Genomic DNA, 24,327 nt, shown 5'->3' with positions numbered 1-24,327 from the left:
TATAGATTAGTGGTTACCTTACAATTACAATTTCCATTTCAATCATGTATATTACATTTACATTTTTATTACCTACACATACAAGCAACATAGTTTGCATTACATTAAATACATTTGATTTACTTTAGATTTTTACCTACATACACCATTGTTGCCCTACACACACTACACTTCCATTAGAATTACATAGTATTTACCTACACATATTTTTTACTTACACAGACTAGTATTTCCACACAAAGATCACGCTTTGAGAATATAATACAATCTACACTTAACATATAGACTTACGCATACACATAGTTATATTTTATCAACTAAACACTACTAAAATTTGTTATACCAATAAAATTTTCAGAATAATTTATACTAATTAAACATGCAACATTACATTCACACTTTTATTATACCTACACAAACGACCAACACAGTTTACATACCATTATCTACATTAGATTTACTTAATATTTTTACCTACATAGATTGTTGTTACCATACACAGACTACAATATAAATTAGAATTTCACAATGTTTACCTACACATATCTGTTTTTACTCACACAGACTAGTATTTTCATGCAAATATCACACTTTTGACGATATATATAATACCATCTGCACTTATCAAACGTATGAACGTACGCATACACATAGTTATATCTTAAACACTACTAAAATTTGTTATATCAGTAAACTTCTTAGAATAATTTATACTAAACATGCTACATTACGTTTACATTTTTATTATCTACACATATAACCAACACAATTTACATTAGATTGTTTACATTAGATTTGCTTTATATTTTTACCTACATAGACTATTGCTGCCCTACACATACTACAGTTTAAATTAGAATTACATGTTGTTTACATACACATATATGTTTTTAGTTACATAGACTAGTGTTTACATACAAAGATCACACTTTTAAGAATATAATACCACCTACACTTATCAAACATATGAATGAACACATACACATAGTTATATTTTATCACTGAAACACTACTAAAATTTGTTATATCAATAAACTTCTCAGAAGAATATATACTAAACATACTACATTACATTTACATTTTTATTACCTACACATATGAGCAACACAATTTACATTATACATGACATAAAAACACTATAAGACATAGTTTACATTCCCTAATGCACAGGAGTATTTGCAGACATACACAAATCATACACAAATATAATAAACAGTGTAGTCACCAATATATAGTTTATACAACTTGTATATGAATCTTATTTGGGGAACTAGCGTTGTGTAGGTATCGCTTATTATAGTGTAGGGAACAACAAAATAGTGTGGATAACGGAATGAATATTGCTCATAATCTTCTTTTAAAAAAAAAAGAAATAGACAGAATCAAACTGATACACAAAAAACCCTATTTTTTCCCCAATGTATAAACTATTAGAATGAAAATTATGAAAAACAAAACATGAATATAGGTATCTTTCAGAGAATTTCAATCAAAATAATTGACTAACCTTTATGTCGTAACTTTCAAAGACGAAAACCTAATATAAAATCCAATGTCGTTTAGAAAGAGAACAATATGAAAAGCAAAGAATTTGATTCACGTATCCTTGTGTAGAAACAATTTCCAAGTAAACGAAGATTTCAAAAATCAGAATCTGCGTATGAAGATTTTGATATTTCAATCTTCAGAGAAAAATAAGGCATAATAAGGGGATTGGATTTGATGATTTACATACATTTAAATTTATTAGGACTAATCAAAAGACAAAAGTAGCCTTTTTACTTGAAAACCTAGTATTTTTGTACATTAGTAATTACAAGATTGCCATCATTAGTTTTAGCCGTTGATTACACATAATCAATGAACCAGATTTACTTATCGCACTTCTTGCTATAATTTTACTTCTCGCATGATCCATCCCCTATATATATATATATATATATATATATATAAGGTAAGGATCCTAAGAGAACCCTTTGCAAATTGAGAACTTTGAGAACCATTTTGAACCACTAAAAACACATTTGAAAAAAATATTTAAAAAAATCATAAAACAAAAAATAACAAAAATTTTAAAAAAGTAAAAAAACCAAAATTCTTATATTTCATTCCGGTTTCACTAAAAAAAACAAAAAAAAACGTCGCATTATACACATATGTATAATTTTATTTACTCTTTAGTTACGTAATATACACATATGTACAGTGTCATTTATCTTAAATTATACACATGTGTATAAAAAAATAATGTAAATGTACATATATGTATATATTGTACATATGTGTATATAATTTGGCTAAACCGAGTTTTTTTTATGAAACCGGGATGTTAAAATAAGAATTTTAGTTTTTTTACTTTTTTCATTTTTGTGTTTTTTTTTATTTTATGATTTTTTTTATTTTTGGGTTTTTTGTGATCCAAAATGGTTCTCATGGTTCTCAATTTCAAAAAAGTTCTCTCATCCTGGTCCTATATATATATATATATTATTTTAAGATCCTTACCACATTGATTTATTATTCTTTCTTATTCTAGTGATATCAATGTAATTAAAAGGATAATGTCTAGTAAAGTTACTTGGTTTGTTTGAACAAATATAAATTGCATATAAAAGTCCAATATATTCGGTATTTATCTATTTGTGCAGATTTGATTTTGTTTTTCTAAAATTGTTAAATACATTTACAAATCTTTAATTTAGTTCCATATTCTATCGTAAACTATTGTTTTATTAAACCCGAACCAAACCAAATTTAGGTCAAACTCCTTTAATTAACCATGGTTTGCTTTCCGATAACAAACTTTACTTAGCCGAAATAAACAACCTATTTATAAATAAATTAGGTATCATATAAGTTCATTCTACAAGTGTTTTTGTAATAATTTTCACGATAAATATAATTTAAAAGTACAACATAAAATTATAGAAAAAGAGCCCTGGATTTTTTACTTAGCTTTGGGCCCTAAAATGCTTGGACCAGCCCTGCTTTAACCACTTAACCAAATCCTTTGAATTTGGAAGATAAATATGATTATAATATATCTTAATTTGAACATTATTTTTTAATATAATCTAAATACATAACTATAAGTTATTTCAGTTGTCACTAGGACGTCTACTATAGAGGGGGCTTTAAAGCCTCTTTACAGTGTCGCATCATCGTCACGTAGGTTGTTGCCTCTCGTCATAACGTTATGATGTGGTTTATTGCTCCTTTACAGAGCCGGCTGTAGGGTATGGCGGGGTAGTCGATGACCACAGGCCCCAAAACATCGCTAGGCCCGAATTTTTTTTAAAAAAAAATTATATTTACTTTTATGAAAAAATATATGTATATTCAATGTTTCAACACAATTGCATGACCACTAGCTTGGTTCAGTGGTAACTGGTATGACAATTAACCAAAAGGTTGTGGGTGCTAATCTTATTTGAGTCATTTTTAAGCTTATTTTTATATAATTTTTTTTATATACAATTAGGGGTGGCAATCTTGACCCAAACATTTTCAAATGAGTCAATTTGAGTTGTTTTAAAAGTTAAATGAGTTGGTTTGGGTAAAAGGTTTTAACTAAATGGGTCAAAATGAGTCATCTGAAATTTCATCCTTTTATTTTCGGGTCAAAATGGGTCGACAAGTTCAAAGAAATGGGTTAATGTGGGTTAGTGTCCTAAGGAAATGTGACAAGTTTCGAATCGGAACGGGTTTTCGTACAAGACAGGTTTCAGCATGAAACGGGTTTTAGATTGGAACGGGTTCGGTTCAAGTTTCAAGCCAACACGAGTTTTCACCCGTGACGTGTTGGGTTTTGGTTTCTTTTGTTTCTTTCTGGTCGATTCCGGACTCGTTTTTGTCCGTTTTTTCAGTTTTGATTTTATTCGGTTTGAATTCTTTTAGTTTCGTTTTGATTGATTTTTTCGATTTCGATTGATGTGGAGTTTTGGCTTTTTGTTTCTTTGTTTCATTTTCGTCGATTCTTTCGGTTTCGGTTCAATTCTAGGTGGTTTTTTTTATGGAACGAGGATAACGTAGGAAACATTTTAGCGTTTTTACTTTTTTTGTTTATGATTTATATGTTGAATTATAATTTTTTTTTTATTATTTTTGAATGTTTTTGTTCTTAATAGAAAACCCTTAAAAAATTCAAAAAAATAATAAAAAAATAATAAATAAAAATATAAATAAAAAACGAAAAATCTAAAAAAACCAAAATGTTTCCGCCGTTATTTTCGTTCACAAATAAAAAAAAATAAAAAAAACCTCAAAACCCGGTTCGACCCTAACCTATTTCGACCCAAACCAAAACAACCCTTTTTTTAATTGACCCGTTTTGACCCAAACTTATTTCAACCCATGACTTGTTCGACCCAACCTAACCCATTTGTCACCTCTATACACAACTCAAATCATAATAAAGTAAGCCCATTTGAAATTAAATTGTTTAAACCCAAAAAAATGTTCCTTTACTAAAGATCCAAAAAAAATTTCGTCTTTGACCCAATTTTTTTTCGCATTCTCGGAGCCGGGCCTGCTCCTTTATTGCCCCCATTATATATGCATATATATGTATGCATGTGTATGAGATATATATATATATATATATATAGAGAGAGAGAGAGAGAGAGAGAGAGAGTATATCATGTGTCATAAAAGTTTGGTTTATTGGATTTTATTAATTCCAATTTTCACATTTTGGCCAGTAATAATCCCAACTTAAGAAATTCCCTCTGGCAGTCCCAACTTGTAAACTATTTTCCTCCAACGAACCTTATCTAACTGGGGTCTAACGTCGAGGGAAATAGTTTACAAGTTGGGACTGTCAGAGGGAATATCTTAAGTTGGAATTATTACTAGCCAAAACGTTAAAGTTGGGATTAATAAAATCCAATAAACCTAAAAGTTTGTAACTAGTATATATATCACGTGTCATATAAAAGTTCATTTAACCGTCATTACTAGCATTATTACGAACTAAAGTATTCTTGATTTAATATTTTCATTGAAGAAAGTGTATTCATAAAAATTTATTAATTTGATCATTGCATATAAAACTTCTAAGTTTTTTACAATATTTACATTTTTTAGTAGAAGTTTTTATTATGAACAAATTTGTGTGATGAAAAAAGCTATTAGCTAAGTGATTTCATTCGTAATTAAAGCAAAAGCTTGTTACATTCGTAAGCAAACATAATACAACCGTTTAAGGCTACGTGTAGTTAGTAGTGGAGGGGCTACAATTGGGGGCGAATTATGACACGTGATGCCCAGTCAGCATGGAGTGGAAATTTTTTTTTTGGATGTAATGGTGTAGGGGCTACAAGTTAGGCCCACAGTGTGTTTTTTTATTATTTTCTTTTTATAACTAAACTAATTAAATAAAAACCAATTTATTTAAATAATTAAATAAAAATGTATTAAAATTAAAAAAATAAATACAAAAAAATACATAAACTAAAAAAAATACACAAATAATAAAAATAAATTATAATAAAAAAACACACCATAATAAAAATATACATAAAAAAACTAATCTATTCGTCTTCATCTTCGTCTTCGTCCCCGTCGTCGTCATTGTTCTCCTCCTCGTACTCGTCTTCGTCCTCCTCCTCAACGGGACGATTATCCCGCACGTGTTGAACCAAATCTGTCTTCAGTTGGTTATGTATATCACTTGATGTGAGCTGGTGAATGTTATACGTTCGTTGGTCTTGGGTTGGTTCAGGGAACTGTTCTGGAACGCTTCCTGGTATATAGTGTTGACATATTGCTTTTTCCTCGTCTTCTAAAATCATATTATGCAATATGATACACGTATACATGGCATCGCTCATTTTTGCCAACGTCCATACACGACAAGGGTTTTTCACATAATGCCAACGTTTTTTTAGAACCCCGAAACACCTTTCGATATCCTTTCTCGCGGACTCTTGCTTCTTCTCAAAATAATCTCTTTTTTCTTCGATAGGGTCTTGAAACGTCTTGACGATGATCGAGTACTCTGGATATATCTCATCTCCCAAATAGTATCCGTGACGATAGAAGGTATCGTTGGCATAAAACGGTAAGACCGGTATGCTACGGCTAATGTAATACTCTAACACGGGTGACGCGTTGAGAACGTTTATGTCGTTGTTGGACCCGACTGAGCCGAAGTAGGCTGACCAAATCCAGAGGTCGTGTGAACAAATGGCTTGAAGACTAACCGTTGGCACTCCATGGTCACCACGAGTGTATTGACCTCGCCATGCGGTTGGACAGTTGCCCACTCCCAATGCATGCAATCTATACTCCCGATCATGCTTGGAAAAGAATGTTTGCTTTCGTGTACATCATATATACGAGTCAGGTCGTTTGAAGTAGGAATCCTCAGATAACGACGAGAGTATAATTGTATTATCCCTATACAAATAAATTATTAAACAATATTTATATTAAAAACAATAGTTAATACAAACAATTTAAATATTACCGATGCAAAAATTCTCCAACGCATCTCTCGTTGTTTTCTCAGCCATCTTTAAATACTCGTCATTGATATCGGTCGTGTTGCCGTATGCGAGGATGCGTATAGCCGAAGTACACTTTTGGATGGCGGAGAATCCTAAATATCCTCTTGCATCGGGTTTCTGTTGAAAATACTCATACTCCCGCTCCATATCTCCAACGATGAGCAAAAATAAACGCTTGGACATCCGAAAACGACGTCGAAACATAGCGTCGTTAAATGTAGGTGTGTCGTCGAAGTAGTCATTCATCAAACGAGCGTTCGCTTGTGTACGATCCCGAAGGATATATGACCGTCTACGTGGTGCCGTAGATGGAGCAGAGCCGGGCACCATGTTATTGACGACGGCCCGAACCGCGTTCGTGACCTCTAAATGCTCTTCCGCCACTTGTCGGTGAATCTGATGAATTCTTCGACTCTCGTTTATTAATTGATCCAAAATCTCGGCAGAGTTCGTGGAATCCAGGGAACTCATTGAGTTTGAAGAAGTATGAAAATAATAAAAATGATTGGTATTTTTATGTTTGTGTTTGTGTATGATAAGGTGAAAATGGTTAGATAAAGTTTGATATATGTATTAAGTTTTTAAATTATTTTTTTTATATATACAGCCGTTACCCAACGACATTATTATTATTATTATTATTATTATTATTATTATTATTATTATATAATTTTTTTTCCATCTTCGCGGGCGACAAATATACCCCACCCCCGCCCCTTTTCGCCCAAATATCGCCGGGGGGGGGGGGGGGGGGGGGGCGGTGTTCCACCAAAAAATCACCCATTTTCGCCCTATATTACCGCCCATTACACACAGCCTAATACAAATAAACTTTAATGTATCACGGTGATCTTTCGTACTTAACATAAAAAAAATGTTGCATTAAACATATAGCATATTCATCCATGAAAATTTTATAAATACTAGTATATATGACCCGCGCGTTGCTGCGGGCTATTAAACCGTACCAAGAACTTATGTGAAATTGTTAGACCATTCGTAGGCTTATGGTGCGTACTGTCAACATAACAAATGTTAGACCGCAACGTAAAGCAAAAGGTCTTTATGATACACTAATTATACATAGGTTTAGAGGTATGGTGAAATTATCTCACTACAAATATAACTAACTTTCAAAGATATATATTTCTTATAAGATTGTATTACGGTTTGGTTAGTCACTAAATATATAAATAAGTTTCAAGATATAATTTTTTTTAAGATTGTGTTATGGTTTGATTAGTTAAAACATCACATTAACGGCACGACGTTGCCATGTATACGGTGGACATTAACGGCACGACGTTGCCTCTAAAATCAATTGTAATGGAGGGGAGTTACTTAACCAATATTTTAAAAAAATAATAGAAAATAAATCTAAAACTAATTTGTTGAAATGTGAGTGAATCCCACAAAATGAGCCCTCTTTAACGTTAGACTCAAGGCCGGCTTTGAGGCACGGCCGTGTGGTTGACCTACGGTGAGTCTATTTTTTACCTCGTTTCATTTTATGCCTCTATTTAAATTGTGCATAACACTAAATTGTATTTTATATGCATATAAATATAAAATATAGTTCAACTGTGTAGAAGAATTCATTTATTTAAAGGTAAATGAAAAATTAATTTGAGAAAGGGCTAAAAGTTGTGTATCCATACCATCACTTCCTAGATCTCCGTACCACACTATCTCACCAGCCACCATATATATATGTCTTTGTTTAGATCTATCTCTCATCCATTCATCTTCATCTAATGTCCGCATCCATCGTCTATAGTGTGAGTTAATGGTTGAAGTTATACACGGGTGACATGTAAAGGAAGTGAGAAAACACGTGCGACCAAATGATAGGAAACAGACGTTATAAGGGAGCTTACAAGTCAAATAGCACAAAGTACAAACTCTAATGCAAGAGAAGGTTGCTGATTGTATATGTATTATATATATATATATATAATTGTTGTGTTGTTATATATTAATTAACAATTTTAAAAATATTCTATGTGTGTTTTTTTAAGTTTGATAAACAAACTAACAAAGTTAATAGAAACAAAAATGGGGAAGCTGCCTTTGGGTGGTGTGTAGGGTGACATCTAGCCATTAAATAAAAGATTACGTGTTGGAGTTGAATAAATGATGTGTGGTTAGCAAACAGACCAACGGTAGATCATGGGATTAACATAGAGAGATTAGGGTGGGATAGATAGTGAGCAACTTTCTAATATGATAGCGGATATGGGGTATGAATAAAGCACCGGATAAGTGGGGGTGGAAGTTTGGGAATGTGATGAAGTTCTCGGTCAAGAATGTTATTGATGGATATTAATAACTATATTTTTTAAATTTCTTCTTAGAAAAGTAAATACATATGCTTGGCGGGTGTTGATTGGCAGACCACCAACTAGATTAATTTGCTAGGAAAGAGTATAGATGTACCAAATTCATTATGTTTGTTATATAATGAGTTTGAGGAGATGTGTGGCCATGTTTTTGGTAATTGTTCAGTCGCTAAGCAGGTCTTGGCTTGGTCTCTCGATAGGAGTGCATTTATGTCGACCGAGTTGATGGGGTGATGGGAAACTTGAAAGTTCAAAATGATAAGAAAAACGTTGATCATTTATGTCACTTGGTGATGGGTTTAAGAAGAATCACAAGAATAAAAGCACACGTTTTACAATATATTGTGTGTTTCTTTATCTATGGGAGGCCCCGACAAAGGTTATTGAGCAATTGGAAGCAAAGAGAAGAAATTTTTTATGGGGGAGCTCAGATAATAGAAGAAAAACTAATCGGGTGGCTTGGGACCGAATCACTAGGCCTAAGAAGGATGGTGGTTTGGGTTTAAGTCCGCTGAAGGATGTTAATACAACTCTACTTGCCAAGTGGTGGTGGAGATACAAAGTGGAAGAGAAAAAGATGTGGAGAAAAGTTATCGACGCCCTCCATTATACTCCCCGCACGTGGCCGGCCCTTCCATATAATAAACGTTTGACCGGAACTTGGGCCTCTATAGCCAAACTAGAGAATTTTCTCATGTCTACAAATTTGTCTCTCTGTTGTGCCATTAAAGGTACAGTGGGGAATGGGATCAGAATAAGGTTTTGGCTTGACACATGGTTGGAAGAAAAACCTCTTAAAGATGTTTATCCTAATCTTTTTAAGTGTGAATTGGCAAAGGGCTGTTTTGTAGAGGACCAGTGCAAATTAAACGGTGATGTGTCAGAAATCAAATGGGAGTGGAATCGGTCGAGATGGTCGGAGGAAGCGAAGCAGAGTTGTTAACTTTGGCCCAGAGCGTCGAGCAAGTCAGGATTCAAGATAAACCTGATAGGTGGTTCTGGTTGGGGGAAAAGGATAGCGTGTTCACCGTAGCGGCGGTTAAGAAGTTATTGTCTTCTCATGGGGAGATAAATGGGTCAGAAAATTACAGTTGGAATAGTTGGATCCCCCTTAAGGTAAACGTGTTCGGATGGCGATGCCTTCTTAACCAATTGCCTACTTCGGTCGAGCTCGTTAAAAGGAAGATTATTCCGGTTAGCCATGGGTGTCCCTTATGCGGTTGTGAATCGGAGACTAGTGAACACTTGTTTACTTCCTGTTACGTGACTACTTTGGTGTGGCAACACATAAGTAGCTGGTGCAAGATCCTGCCAATCTTCGTTTTTTTCTTTGAAAGACGTTTTCGAGGTTCACAAGTATGCTCCTATTCTCAGTAGCCGGAAAAGAAGCCTCTAAGCCATTGTGTTGGTCGCGTGTTGGTGTATTTGGCAAGCAAGGAATAAACTTATCTTCGAGATAAGATCGTGGGCCAAATCAAATCTCTTAGCTTTCTTTGGATAAAAGCGCGTTCGAGGAATGTAGGGATAGATTGGAGCAAGTGGTTGGAGTTTAATGTGTAATTTGTTGTTTTCTTCGGTGTTGTGTTTTTAGCCTTGCTAGTGGCTTGCTAGCGGGTGGTTTTGCTTAATGAAATTTGCCGTTCAAAAAAAAAAAAAAGAAATGCAATAATTATATGATCAAATGGCTTTAGAATTCTTTATATTAGACGTAACTTTTACTTCTTCTTTTTTATGTATGTCCGTCGTCTTTTCTTATAAAAAAACCAAGGTTGCAAAAGTCGCTAGGTGGACTCTAGGCTGCCGATTGGGGAGTTGGATGTACTCGGAGTACTCAGAGAGTACTCGAACATGGTAAATATAAAGAAAATTAGTTTTTGGATATTATATATATGTCGAATATCACAAATTTACTAATATTTATAACAAAATAGGTAAATATTAATATAAATAAGAGAAATACACTTTTAAACAATAAATTATTCTAAAAATTGTTAGTTATTCAGTAAAAAAATGATATTTATTCTTTAATTTTAAAGAAATACGAGTTGTGCTTTATTTTTTTAAGCCAAAATCGGCTCAAGTTCACCGACTAGTTGCGATTCTGACTAAGGTTGACAACCTTTAGTCAAATTTTAGTAACTAGGCAGAATTAAAGAAACTCGTCTCGACAACATACCTGGTAACGAGTACTCGGCCTTAAAAACTACTTTTACAACATTGAAAAAAACACATCTATTGATGAAAGAAAAAAAGAAAAAAACAAAATTGGTGTTTTCTTTTCTATTTTTATTTTTTAATACTACGTTCCATAAATGCTTGGTAGTTTCTCTTTGTAATTTCAATTTCAATTAGCATTTGAAAAGTAAGTAAATGTTTTGCATCAAACCCAATTTTACGTAGCATTTCAAGACTTCGATCAACTAATGCTATTTCGTTTGCATCATCATGAGTACTTTTCTTCAGATGTTTGTGTTTTAAAAGCTAATGATTTTATTTATGCTACTAGTGAAAACAAGCCAATCCAGTCAAGTCAAGTCAAGTCGAGTCCGAGAGACAATTCAACAAGCTAGCTTGGCTTATTCACCATGTTTTATTAATGTTACGAGTTAAGGTTCCCAAGAAATAAATAATAGAGTCATATACGTGACATTTAGCAACATGGAGGAGGTTCCATCAAAAAACTAGAGATAACTAAAAAAAGAAAAACTTACTCGTTTGATCACTTTGATCATGGATCGGATGACAATGAGAGTTGGTCATGATTCATTGAAGCGTGTCCAAGGGACAAAAAGTGATTCCCTTTGTTCTCGTTTGTTTATGTTCTCTAATTAATCTCCCTCTGACGCCATGTGTGTTAGAAGTTTTAAAGTGTGAATGAAGGAAGTGGTAAAATGTTTGTCCCACATTGGATTGAGAACAAAATGAGGAGTGGTATATAAGGTATAGCCTTCACCACTCATTTGAATCTTTATGACATGTTTTACCACAAGTCCTATGCGCGCGCAGGGGGGGTTGCAAATTTGGGTTTCTGGTCTAGAAATTCATCAAACTCGTGCGTGCCCGCACGTCCCGCGGACACGAATGCAACTCCAATGGTCAGTTTAATTCTACACTAATGGTCATTAGATGAATTGATTACATAGTTTCAATTCTACACTCTTTAGTCAAGACATACAAAAAAAACACACTTCATCTTCTTCATACTGTAACAGTATTATTTCCGTTATCGTTTCAGGCAAGTGTTCGAGTCCGGCAGAGTTACGATTCTGTTTCGAACCGGAGTACCATGGGAACAGACCGCGAATCTGTTTAAGGGAATTGTGTTAAACACAATCCCGGTTTACTGTGTCGATTATTTCTTTTATTTTCTGCCTATTATTCATACAAGATTTCTAACAAACTTAAACAGATTACTTATTATTATTTTTCGTTTCAGAATGGAATTCCAACCCATGAGTACTGCCGTTTCTGCAATCGTGACTTCCGATGTCGCTGTCATGACCGGTTTGGTTGCTCCGCTGCCTGCTGCAGTCACATCTCATGCTGAGAAACCGGAAAAGTTCACCGGTGTGAATTTCAAACAGTGACAACAAAAGATGTTCTTTTATTTAACCACTTTGAACCTTGCGAGGTTCTTGACTGAAACCGTTCCCCAAGTTGATGAAGGGGCAACGGATGTGCAGTCGGTGAGCGCAGTTCACGCTTGGAATCATTCGGATTTCTTGTGCCGGAACTATGTCTTGAATGACATGGTGGATGCACTTTATAACGTGTATTGTAAGGCCAAGACTTCCAAAGAATTATGGGAGTCGTTAGACCGCAAATACAAAACCGAAGATGCCGGTACTAAGAAATTCGTGGTGGCTAAGTTCTTGGACTTTAAAATGATAGACTAAAAAACTGTTATGAGTCGAGTCCAAGATTTGCAAGTTATTCTTCATGATATTCATGCGGAAGGGATGTCTCTTAGTGAGACATTCCAAGTTGCTTGTATTATTGAAAAGCTACCACCAAGTTGGGTCGATTTCAAGAACTATCTCAAGCATAAGCGAAAGGAGATGACCATTGAAGATCTTGTTGTTCGTCTTTGTATTGAAGAAGATAACAAAATTGCACTAAAAAGAATTGACGGTCACGGAAAAACAAAGGCCAATGTTGTTGAACATGGCCAATCTTCAAAGGGTAAAAATGGTGGAAAGAAAAATCATGGGAAATGCTTCAACCTTGGTCCTAAGGGGGGAGTTGGGAAGAAAAAGAAGTTCCAAGGAACTTGTTATAATTGTGGAAAGCAAGGCCATAGGGCCAATGAATGCAAGCTTCCAAAGAAAGAAAATGCTCGACATGTGAACATGGTTCGAGAGGTTGAGAACCTTGTTGCGGTGGTCACGGACCTCTCGATTATGGTCACCGAAGTTAACTTGGTTGGGAAAAATAACAAAGATTGGTGGGTCGATACGGGGGCTACCCGTCATGTGTGCTTTTACAAAAGTCTCTTTAGCACTTTCAAAGAGGTGACTAATGGAGAAAATGTGTTTATGGGAAACTCCGCTACGGCCGAAGTCAAAGGTGAGGGGAATTTGGTTTTGAAGATGACTTCGGGAAAGGAACTCACTTTGTCAAATGTGCTGTATGTTCCCGAAATTCGTAAGAATCTTGTGTCGGGGTGGCAGTTGAACAAGTTTGGGTTCAAAATGGTGATTGGGTCTGATAAGGTCGTGTTGACCAAAAATGGTATGTATGTTGGTAAGGGTTATGCCCTCAATGGTATGTTCAAGTTGAATGTAACCGTGTTTAATGAAATGGATGAGAATGCTACTAGTTTTGCTTATATGCTTGAGTCTTCTAATGTTTGGCATGGTAGACTAGGTCATGTTAATTTTAATTCCATTCTGCGTTTGATTAAACTTAATTGCATACCAACATTCGATATCGACTCAAATAATAAATGTGAAACTTGTGTCGAAGCAAACAAACGAGATCATTGAACGATTTACCGAACCCCTCGAAATGATTCACACTGATGTGTGTAATCTAAAAGCAATTCCTACTCGTGGTGGGAACAAGTACTTCATCACGTTCATTGATGATAGTACAAAGTATTGCTATGTTTACTTACTTAAGAGTAAGGACGAGGCTATTGATAAATTTATCTTATTTAAATCCGAAGTTGAGAATCAACTAAATCGGAAAATCAAAAGAGTAAGGAGTGACCGAGGAGGTGAATATGTTTCACCTTTTGATGACTTGTGTGAAAAAGAAGGAATCATATATGAAGTCACGCCTCCTTACCCCCCTCAATCAAATGGCATAGCGGAACGTAAAAACCGAACCTTGAAAGAAATGATGAATGCCATGATGATAAGTTTTGGGGTAAGCCCGGACATGTGGGGGGAAGCAATCTTATCGGCGAATTATGTCTTGAACATGATACCGGATAAGAAGAAAGATCTAACGCCATATGAGTTATGGACGGGAAATAAACCATCACATAAATACTTGCGAGTGTGGGGGTGCCTAGCCAAGGTAGTGGTGACTCCACCAAAACGCCTACTAATAGGACCCAAAACCGTGGATTGTGTATTTATAGGATATACCCGTCCGGTGGTGCATTTCGGTTTCTTGTGCATGATTCCAAGAACCCCGGAATAAACAATGGCACCATAATAGAATCAAAGGATGCATCATGATTTGAACATATGTTCCCATTTTTAGATAAAGGAAAACCGAGCTATTCTAGATCGGTTGAGGAAAGTATTCAAAACGAGACAACTGGAGATGAACCTCGAGAACAATCTGAGACAGAGGAGGTTGAAATCAGGAAAATTAAACGGCAAAGGACTGAAAAATCCTTCGCCCCTGATTTCCTTACTTACATGGTAGAAGAGGAACCTCAAACGTATCAACAAGCGGTGAATTCCGCTAAAGGACCTCAGTGGGGGGAGGCCATCAAATGTGAGATAGATTCAATCTTACAAAATCATACATGGAAACTAGTGGATCTTTCTCAAGGGTATAAACCACTAGGATATCGATGGATCTTCAAGAAGAAGATGAAACCTAATGGCACCATCGATAAGTATAAGGCAAGGTTGGTGATCAAAGGATATAAACAATGAGAAGGTTTAGATTACTTTGATACGTCTTCGCCGGTTACGCGAATAACATCTATAAGGTTGGTGCTTGCCATTGCCGCCATTAGAAACTTGGAAGTTCACCAAATGGATGTAAAAACGGCTTTCTTGAATGGAAATCTTGAGGAAGAGATTTACATGGAACAACCTGAAGGCTTCATAGCCGTTGAGCAAGAAAAGAAAGTGTGTAAACTTGTGAAATCCTTGTATGGATTGAAACAAGCTCCTAAACAATAGCACCAAAAGTTTGATCATGTCATGCTTGATGCTGGGTTCAAAATCAATGAATGTGACAAATGTGTATACGTGAAGGACACATCCGATGGATATGTCATTTTGTGTCTATACGTAGATATATGCTCATTGTTGGAAGTGATGACAAAATCATAACGTCCACAAAGAACATGCTAAAAGCAAGATTTGACATGAAGGACATGGGTTTTGCGGATGTGATTTGCGAGTTAAAATCACACGAACCCAAAATGGACTTGTTTTAAGTCAATCCCATTACGTGAGAAAAATTCTTGAGAAGTTCAATGAGAATGACTCTAATGTAGCTAGAACTCCCATTGATCCAAGTCAACATCTAGCTAAGAATAGAGGTGAACCCGTTAACTAGTTCGAATACTCGAGAATTATTGGCAGCTTGATGTATCTTATGAGTTGCACTAGACCCGACTTATTATATGCTATGAGCAAGCTAAGTAGATACACAAGCAACCCAAGTTCAAGTCACTGGAACTGTGTGATTCGGTTGCTTCGGTACCTAAGATACACTAGGGAATACGGGTTACATTATAACAGATATCCAACAGTTGTCGAAGGACATTGTGATGCAAATTGGATATCTGACACGAATGATTCCAGAGCCACAAGTGGGTATGTATTCACACTTGGAGGTGATGCTATATCGTGGAAATAGTCAAAGCAAACGGTTATAGCTAGATCCACAATGGAATCAGAATTCATCGCCCTAGATAAAGTGGGCGAAGAGGCAGAATGGTTACGTCAATTTGTAGAGGATACACCAAGATGGCCTAAGCCTGAATCGGCCATCTGTATACATTGTGATAGCCACTCGGCAATTGGCAGAGCTCATAGCACAATGTATAATGGTAAGAATAGACATATTAGACGTAGATATAATACGGTACGACAACTCATATCTACTGGAATTATCACTGTTGACTACGTGAAGTCAAAGGATAATATTGCGGATCCGCTAACAAAAGGCCTAAGTAAAGAGTTAGTTCAGAAGTCGTCCATGGGAATGGGACTGAAGCCCTTGAAAATTTAAAGTTCATACGAAGGAAACCTAACTCAACAGATTGGAGATCCCAAGAATTGAGTTCAATAGGAAAACCTAATTGTATGAATTAGTGTGGTCACTGTGGGGGGATAACCCTACGATTTAAGAGGGAGTTTACTACATAGCTAGGTAAACTTCCTAGTTCATTCCTAAAGTGACAAGTGTGAGGCTAAGCATATGGCTTTTAATGATTCAACCAAAGTAGTCATACATGGTGAATCACCTATGTGAGAGAGAAGTGGAGTCGCTTCGAAGGGTGTTGTTGGGCACAATACTTAATAGCTCTTGCAGAACCAGGCGCATGTTCATGACCATAACGAACATAACTATGAGGACTTGAATTTTTTAGGGAGAGTCTTGTGTGAAGTGTATTGTCGTCTACACAAACGGCAGACGAGTTCAAAGACATCACTATCTACTCAGAGCCAGTGGGCTAAGTATGCTTCATAACAAAGGTTCAAAGGATAACACCTACCTATTGTATGCAAGATTCAACTGCTGAAATCTAATTGGAATAATGTTGTTTCGACCTCCATTCATGTGGGGGATTGTTGGAAGTTTAAAAGTGTTAATGAAGGAAGTGGTAAAATGTTTGTCCCACATCGGATTGGAAACAAAATGAGGAGTGGTATATAAGGTATAGCCTTCACCACTCATTTGAATCTTTATGACATGTTTTACCACAAGTCCTACGCGCGCGCGCGCGCGGGGGGGGGGGGTGGTGCAAATTTGGGTTTTGGACTAGAAATTCATCGAACTCATGCGTGCCCGCACGTCCCGCGGACACGAATGCAACTCCAAAAACCCAGGCTCGCGTGAGACAGTTTTGGTTGTCTGGTCAATACCATTAATGATCATACTGATTATGATTATTATTATTCAGTTTCAATTCTACACTAATGGTCATTAGATGAATATTATTATTCTTTAATGGTCATAACTCTGAATTGATTATATGGTTATGCCTCTTGGGTTATAAATATCATGACCATTCTTTGGTCAAGACACACAAAAAACACACACTTCATCTTCTTCCTAGTGCAACAGTATTATTTCCGTTTTCGTTTCAGTCAAGTGTTCGAGTCCGGCAGAGCTACGATTCTGTTTCGAACCGGAGTACCCTGGGAACAGACCGCGAATCTGTTTAAGGGAATTGTGTTAAACACAAGCCCGGTTTACTGTTTCGATTATTTCTTTTATTTTCTGGCTATTATTCATACAAGATTTCTAACAATGTATTCTCACATTTTGACTCAGCTTCACAAAAGAACATAGACTCGATTATATATCTATTCTTTAACATGTTTGATCCTATAATGAGAACTTGTCAAGAAAATCTTCACAATTAGACAACTAGTCATCGTTTTCATTCATTGAGTGTGTTTTATCGCCCGTTCCATAGAGCTATTTAAAACTTTACATACTCGGTAAAGAGTTATATTGCATACGCAATCTCCAAGTCTCCAATCTCACCTACATGCCAAACTATCAGTCTTAAGGTTGTGTATGAATGCTACCAATGCTGAACCCCGCCTTTTTCTTTACTTGTGTATGCAGTATTGATCCATGACACTCTTTTTGATATTATGAAATTCAACCCGAATTGGCCTGACTCGTCACTTCGACTATGGAGCTTTCAATCTCATTTAAGATACAACTTCCTTTATATTCACCATGGCGAGTTCTAAATTTACAAGTTAATTAGGAGCATTTGTAAATCACAAGCTACTTACTATTGTTGGTTGGTTAATTTTGAAATTCTTAAATTTGTGAATCTCAACTTAGTTAAATAAATACTACATAATCAGTTTGAATCAACCAACGTACTTATGTACAACCATACTTATAAAATGCTTCAATTATAAAAAAATTGTCTCTAAAAAGAATTAAGCCACCATGTAATCCTGTACAATGTTTTCCACTTTTTTCATGTGTGAGAAGACTTTGGTCCTTCCATTTAGGCTATGTGTACTGGGCGATATATATGGGCGAAATCTTGTGTGTACACCGCCCCTGGGCTACAAAAGGGGCGAAATGTGTGGGGGTGGGGGAGGGGGGCGACAAATTGTTGTCCAGGGTTATGCTTTGGGATTTATTATTATTATAATAAGTTGTGTGAGATATATATATATATATATATATATATATATATATATATATATATGTGTGTGTGTGTGTGTGTATATATAATGGTTTACAACACCATTACACCCCTAAAACAAAAATCCATCCTTTGCTGATTGGGCGCTACATGACGCAAAACGCCCCATTTTGTAGTCCCTCCACTACACATAGCCTTATAGTAGAACTTTGAACGTTTTCTTTTAGCTTCACATGTTGAGAATCTTGAAAGTGAATCTTTACCATGCGATGTTGGGGTGCAAAGTGTAACAAACTCAAAATATAGGGGTATTTTTGCAATTTTATCTATAGCAGCTAACAAGACATCCAATGATCGATTGAATGAACATGAGACTACGTGTTAGTGCTGATGTTAAGATGACATGTTAAAGTGTCATGTAATAGCAAATAAGGCTTTAACTAACTCATCTTTTAACAATGGGGTGAGGTGGCCGTTGGTTGGTGCCCCCGCCCCTCACCACATCCACTACACAAAGTCAAAGTTTAATAGTTTGTACAACTGAAGAAATGCGGACTAAATCGCCTCAAGCTAAATTATGACTATGCTAAAGTTGCGAACTGAAGCTAGATGGATTCTCCCCCACATTAAACTCATTAACACGTTTTAATTTTAGTTCAATTATGTGTTTTACTCATTTGACCACTTAAGATAAGTAACTAAATTAGAAAACTTATGTCACAAGCTCTTAAATTCACCAATTGTTCATTGTTATAATGTTACATTAGAGAAAGGAATTGAAGTTTCGTTTCTATTATGAAAACAAAATACATAAATTAATTAAAATTTACACCGGGACAATTACAGACTAACGGCAGATAGACGGGCAACAAGCTGCGCCGCTACCCCCTTCTGAATAGCAAACCCTATCCTACTAAACACAATGTTCCCTTTAGCATGGGCGGAGTTACTGCTGACCACCTGCTGAACCCGCTTAAGGAACTGAACCGCGTTAGGGCCGAGAGCGCCAAAGGTGTCGAAAGCTTGTTGTCTACATCTTACTCGCCTCAGACTCTGTCATAGTTTTGCTATTGGGTGAAATTTAAGGAGTATGATGATGATAATCAACTCATATAAGGCTGGTTGTTGTGGTGTGATGTTAACCCCCCTCCATGTCAGCCACCATCCATAACACCGCCCCTGTCCAAACCTTCCATCGTTAAATCGTTAACCCCTTGTTGCACCCCATAACGTTGCCCAATAACGCCATAAAACATCGCTCCACGTGTGGTGTTTTACGCTGGAAAACGCCACCTTCTTTGCAAAAGTAATGCCATGTCCACGATTAACATTGGCGACGTACTTAGGGGTGTTCAGTATTCGAAACGGACTCGAAAAAATCGAAATTCAAATTTAAATTATAAATTTTACTTTTATTATATATATACATACTTATGAACAGATAAATCATAAAAATCTTTTGAGTTATAGGACAATGAGAGACGGTTACAGTAGCTGACATAAGTTTTTTTTATGGGGTGATTGAGGGGCTTAATCATAATTTTATGAAGGGTGATTGTGAATATTTAATATAAGTAACACTAAAGGATATGTTTATTGATGGCAGATGCGTCCATACTTTGTATGCGGGTATGCCACTAATGGTTGACATCGGGTGATCAAGCGGAATGGGATGCTTTTATATATTTTATTTTAAATTTTTTGTAAAAGTTCTATCTAAAATAAGGACTACGTTCGAAAAAGTACCTCCAGCGTGGGCATGAATGGATATTTCGAAGGATGAGATTGAGGATATCAATAATGTTTTTTTTTTCTTTTACTATTTACTAAGTTTTATTTGATCATTCTATTTTTTTATTATGTGATGTTTTATTATTGTTATTATAACACACAAACAACAAACTCTTGGTGCTCGTGGGAGGTGCCTTTCGAATCGTTTTCATGCTATAATGAATCACGAAGAATATTGCACCCGCAATCAACGTAACTCGAAGTGAAGGGATTTGAGACAGAAGTTGACGAATTTTTATGTCATCTACAACAATCTCTAATGTCAAAAGAGAATTGGTACGAGGAAGTCACATCTGTTGTCCATAAGATGGCATTGAGAATAGCTAAATTAAATGTCATCCCATCTTCTTTTTTTTCTTTTAAGTAAAATGGAATTTCATTTATGAAATGTAATTTTTGGTATGGTGATATTTTATTAACGAAATCTAGGTTCTTTTTTATTTTTATGGTTTTATTTATTCTACTTTTAAAAGTATTCTATAAATATTATTTAGTTTTTGTAAGTTCGATATTAGGACAAAGTTTTGTAATATGATCAAGACACCTCACCTCTTATATCGGTAGTGAGGAAGGCAATAGAAACAAAGAGTGTTTTTTTTATTTTTTTGACACATTCTATAAATGCTTCGTAGCTTCTCCTTGTGATTTTCAATTTCAATTTGCAATTGAAAGTATACAAGTCAAAGTTTTGCATCAAACCCAATTTCTAGCATTTCAAGATTTCCAACATCTTTCGCTTGAATTGCATACTGGTTTGGCAGATTTTGGTAATTAATTAGGCTAAAATTTATTCACAACTCAAAAGTGACAGTCAACCTTATTTCACAAAAATTCTTGATAAAATTTCTCACTTTAGAAAAAGAAAAAACCTCATCACGTGACTGACACCCTTGCCCAATCATGTCACGTGACACTGCCTACCATTTTTTTTTGCCTTTACCCCCTCTATATTTAAACTCGTCTAATATTGCGAGGATTGATAAACCACATGTTATGAATGATGTTGCTCCCTTGGGAGGGATAGTGGTGGATGAGGTTCTCCTTGACCGCGTCTTCTCTCTTCCTATCACAACTGTTAAGAGCATCCCTCATAGTTGTCGTATGGCATTTGCTCAAGCGTTAACTGCGGCTCTAGGTAAGGTGGTTGCTATGCCAGACTCTGTTGAGGCATGGGTGAAACTTTTCTTGTTACCGCGGTGCACGCTGCGTGTTTTCAGACCTTCTAAACGTCAGGAGCGCAGGTCCGGTAATAGAAAGTCTTTGCAATGTCAGAGTATTCAACAAGCACTAGCAAGTTGGGGTGCTAAGGATGGTTTTGATGCGCTTATTTTATCCCTTTTTGCCACACCTATAGGGGTGAACTCGAGTCATGGGGAGCCTCTCGCTAAGCACGATGATGTTGCGGTATGCGCCAATGTGAAACAATGTTTACGAAAAGTGGCGGACGGGCATTTTACTGCCGCCATTAAAGTATTATGCTCTTCAGGGGTTGCACCTTTCGGCAATGACACTTTGAAAGCGTTAGTGGCTAAGCATCCCAATTTGCCCCCGCCGGTTATGCCTGCTTCATTGCTTTATGAGCCTCCTCTTGTTGTAGATGAGGATTGTGTGCTTGGATGCATTAAATCCTTCCCTAAAGGGACGTCATGCTGACGAGATGGATTGAGGGCACAACATATTTTGGATACATTTTGTTGAGAGGGGTCACCGATCGTTGTTGGGTTACTAAAGGCTACTACTGCGATGGTTAATTTATGTTTGGGGGGAGATGCCCAAGGGTTTTGGCAGAGTTCATTGCGTCGGCTCCTCTCACACCGTTGCTCAAACCGGACAACGGGATTAGACCCATTGCCGTAGGTGCCATTTGGAGAAGATTGAGCTCTAAGGTGGCTATGAGGGGTGTTAGGAAAGACATTACTAAATACCTGTGCGACTTTCAGTTTGGGGTGGGAGTCCCTAGTGGTGCAGAGGCCGTTCTTCATAGCGCGAACATGTTTTTAAGTAAGTTCCATTCTGATGGGTCATTGGCTATGCTTACTATTGATTTTTGTAATGCCTTCAACTTGGTGGATAGGACTGCCCTTCTGAATGAGGTTCGGGCCCGATGCCCATCTATTTCCTTATGGGTGATCTTTTTATATGGGCAACCGGCCAGGCTATATGTGGGGGATGGCCACATTTGGTCCACCACTAGGGTTCAGCAGGGGGACCCTTTGGGACCTCTTCTTTTCGCCTTAGTTCTGCACCCACTTATTCATCTAGTCCAGAGTTCCTGTAAGCTTCTCTTTCATGCTTGGTACCTAGATGATGGTACAATTATTGGGGACTCTAAAGAGGTTGCCAAAGCTTTAGATATTATCAGGTCGGAGGGTCCCCGCCTGGGCCTTGAACTTAATATTAAGAAAACCGAAGTATTTTGGCCGTCGTGCAATGTGGGTAAGGTGCAGGAGGGGGTGTTTCCCTGTGAGATTGGAAGACCGGTGCTAGGTGTGAAACTCCTCGGGGGGGCGTTAGCCGGGATGCCGGGTTCATCAGTGAACTTGCTATGAAAAGGGCTTCGCGAGCTGTGGAGTTAATGAGCTATCTCCCGTATTTGTGGGACCCTCAATGCGAGCTCCTTTTGCTCCGCTCATGTATGGGAGTTGGAAAGTTGTTTGGTCTCAGAACATGCCAACCTGTGTATGTAGGGGAAGCAGTTTCTGTGTTTGACAATGGCCTTCGGGGGGTGATTGAGGACATCGTGGTTTGTGGTGGTCCATTCTTTGGAGATTTTCAATGAAGGTTGGCATCACTTCCGACTCGTTTTGGAGGTTTGGGTTTATGTTCAGCTTCAGACGTTTCTACTTATGCGTTTGTGGCCTCGAGGGCGCAATCTTGGGAATTGCAAGACCACATTCTTCGAGGTTGTGGTATTGATGGGTTTGACTCCGATTATGGGAGTGCGATGGATCGGTTGCACATTTCACTTCCCGATTTTGACATTAGCGGTTTCTCTAATAAAGACACCCCCCCCTAAAGCCCAACATGCTTTGGCAAGTGCCCTTTATAGTGGAATCATCAAGAGTTTGGAAATGAAGTTTGATTTATCCCCTCGTCAGAAAGCGGTGTTTGAGTTTTTTTGGGCTCCTCGGGCTCAAGATTTCTTAAGTGTTCTCCCTATTGAAGGATTGGGCCAACATATGTCGGCTTTGGAGTACCGGGCCATCCTGAAGTATCGGTTAATGATCCCTTTGTTTTCGGTAGATGAGCCGTGCCCGGTTTGCCGTAAGGTTTGTTTAGATTCTTTTGGCGAGCATGCGGTTCACTGCAAAGAGTTGTCTGGGTGTAAGTACAGGCATGATTTGGTGAGGGATGTTCTATGCGATGTTCTTAAACGAGCCGGAATTTCGGCTAAAAAGGAAGCCCCTGTAAACTTTCTTACGGATCCTCAAGAAGGAAGATCTACATTACGACCAGCCGATATACTTGTTTTTGGGTGGGTAGGGGGAATACACGCTTGTGTCGACCTCACAGGAGTGTCCCCTCTTGTTGGGATTAGGGACACTGGATTTGTAGCAGGCCAGGCAGCATTGAAGGCGGCATCGGGCAAGGTTGCTAAACACGAGAGAGCTTGTTTGGAGAATCAACACGTGTTTATCCCCTTCGCCTTTGACACTTTTGGTTTCTTAGCTCCGGATGCCGTGGACCTTTTAAATAGGGTTCGTAGTAACGTATCAGCCCATAAGAATCAAAACTTTGTTTTTAGTCGGATTGGGTTTGCTATCCAAAAGAGGGGTTACGGCGCAGCTTGTTGTCCGCTTACCTGCCACTTCATTGTAAATCGTTTGGATGTTTTTATGAAATATAATTTCTAATTCCATAAAAAAAAATATATTGCCTAAAGAGAAGCTTTTATATTATTTGATATAATTTAATAATCATATTATTTCAAGTGTTCAATTTAATCGGATTATAAATTTACAAAGAAAAGGTTATTTCTATATGCATTGAGCAAGTATGAGATGTTGGTTTCAGTTAGATTATACATCACTTATAATAATATGTTTACTAATCTATAGTTACGGTATAGCCCAGTATATAGCCCACTAAGCTTAACATCTAGGTTGGGAACCAAAATCATTTTTGAACCCCAACCGAACCAGATTTG

The sequence above is a fragment of the Bidens hawaiensis genome, unplaced genomic scaffold (genome assembly GCF_021521415.1).
Source record: "Bidens hawaiensis isolate Kalapana, Puna unplaced genomic scaffold, B.hawaiensis_p1.1 tig00000369_1, whole genome shotgun sequence".
Taxonomy (NCBI): Eukaryota; Viridiplantae; Streptophyta; class Magnoliopsida; order Asterales; family Asteraceae; genus Bidens; species Bidens hawaiensis.
The sequence above is the reverse complement of the archived record's forward strand: the minus strand, read 5'-3'. Positions refer to the sequence as shown.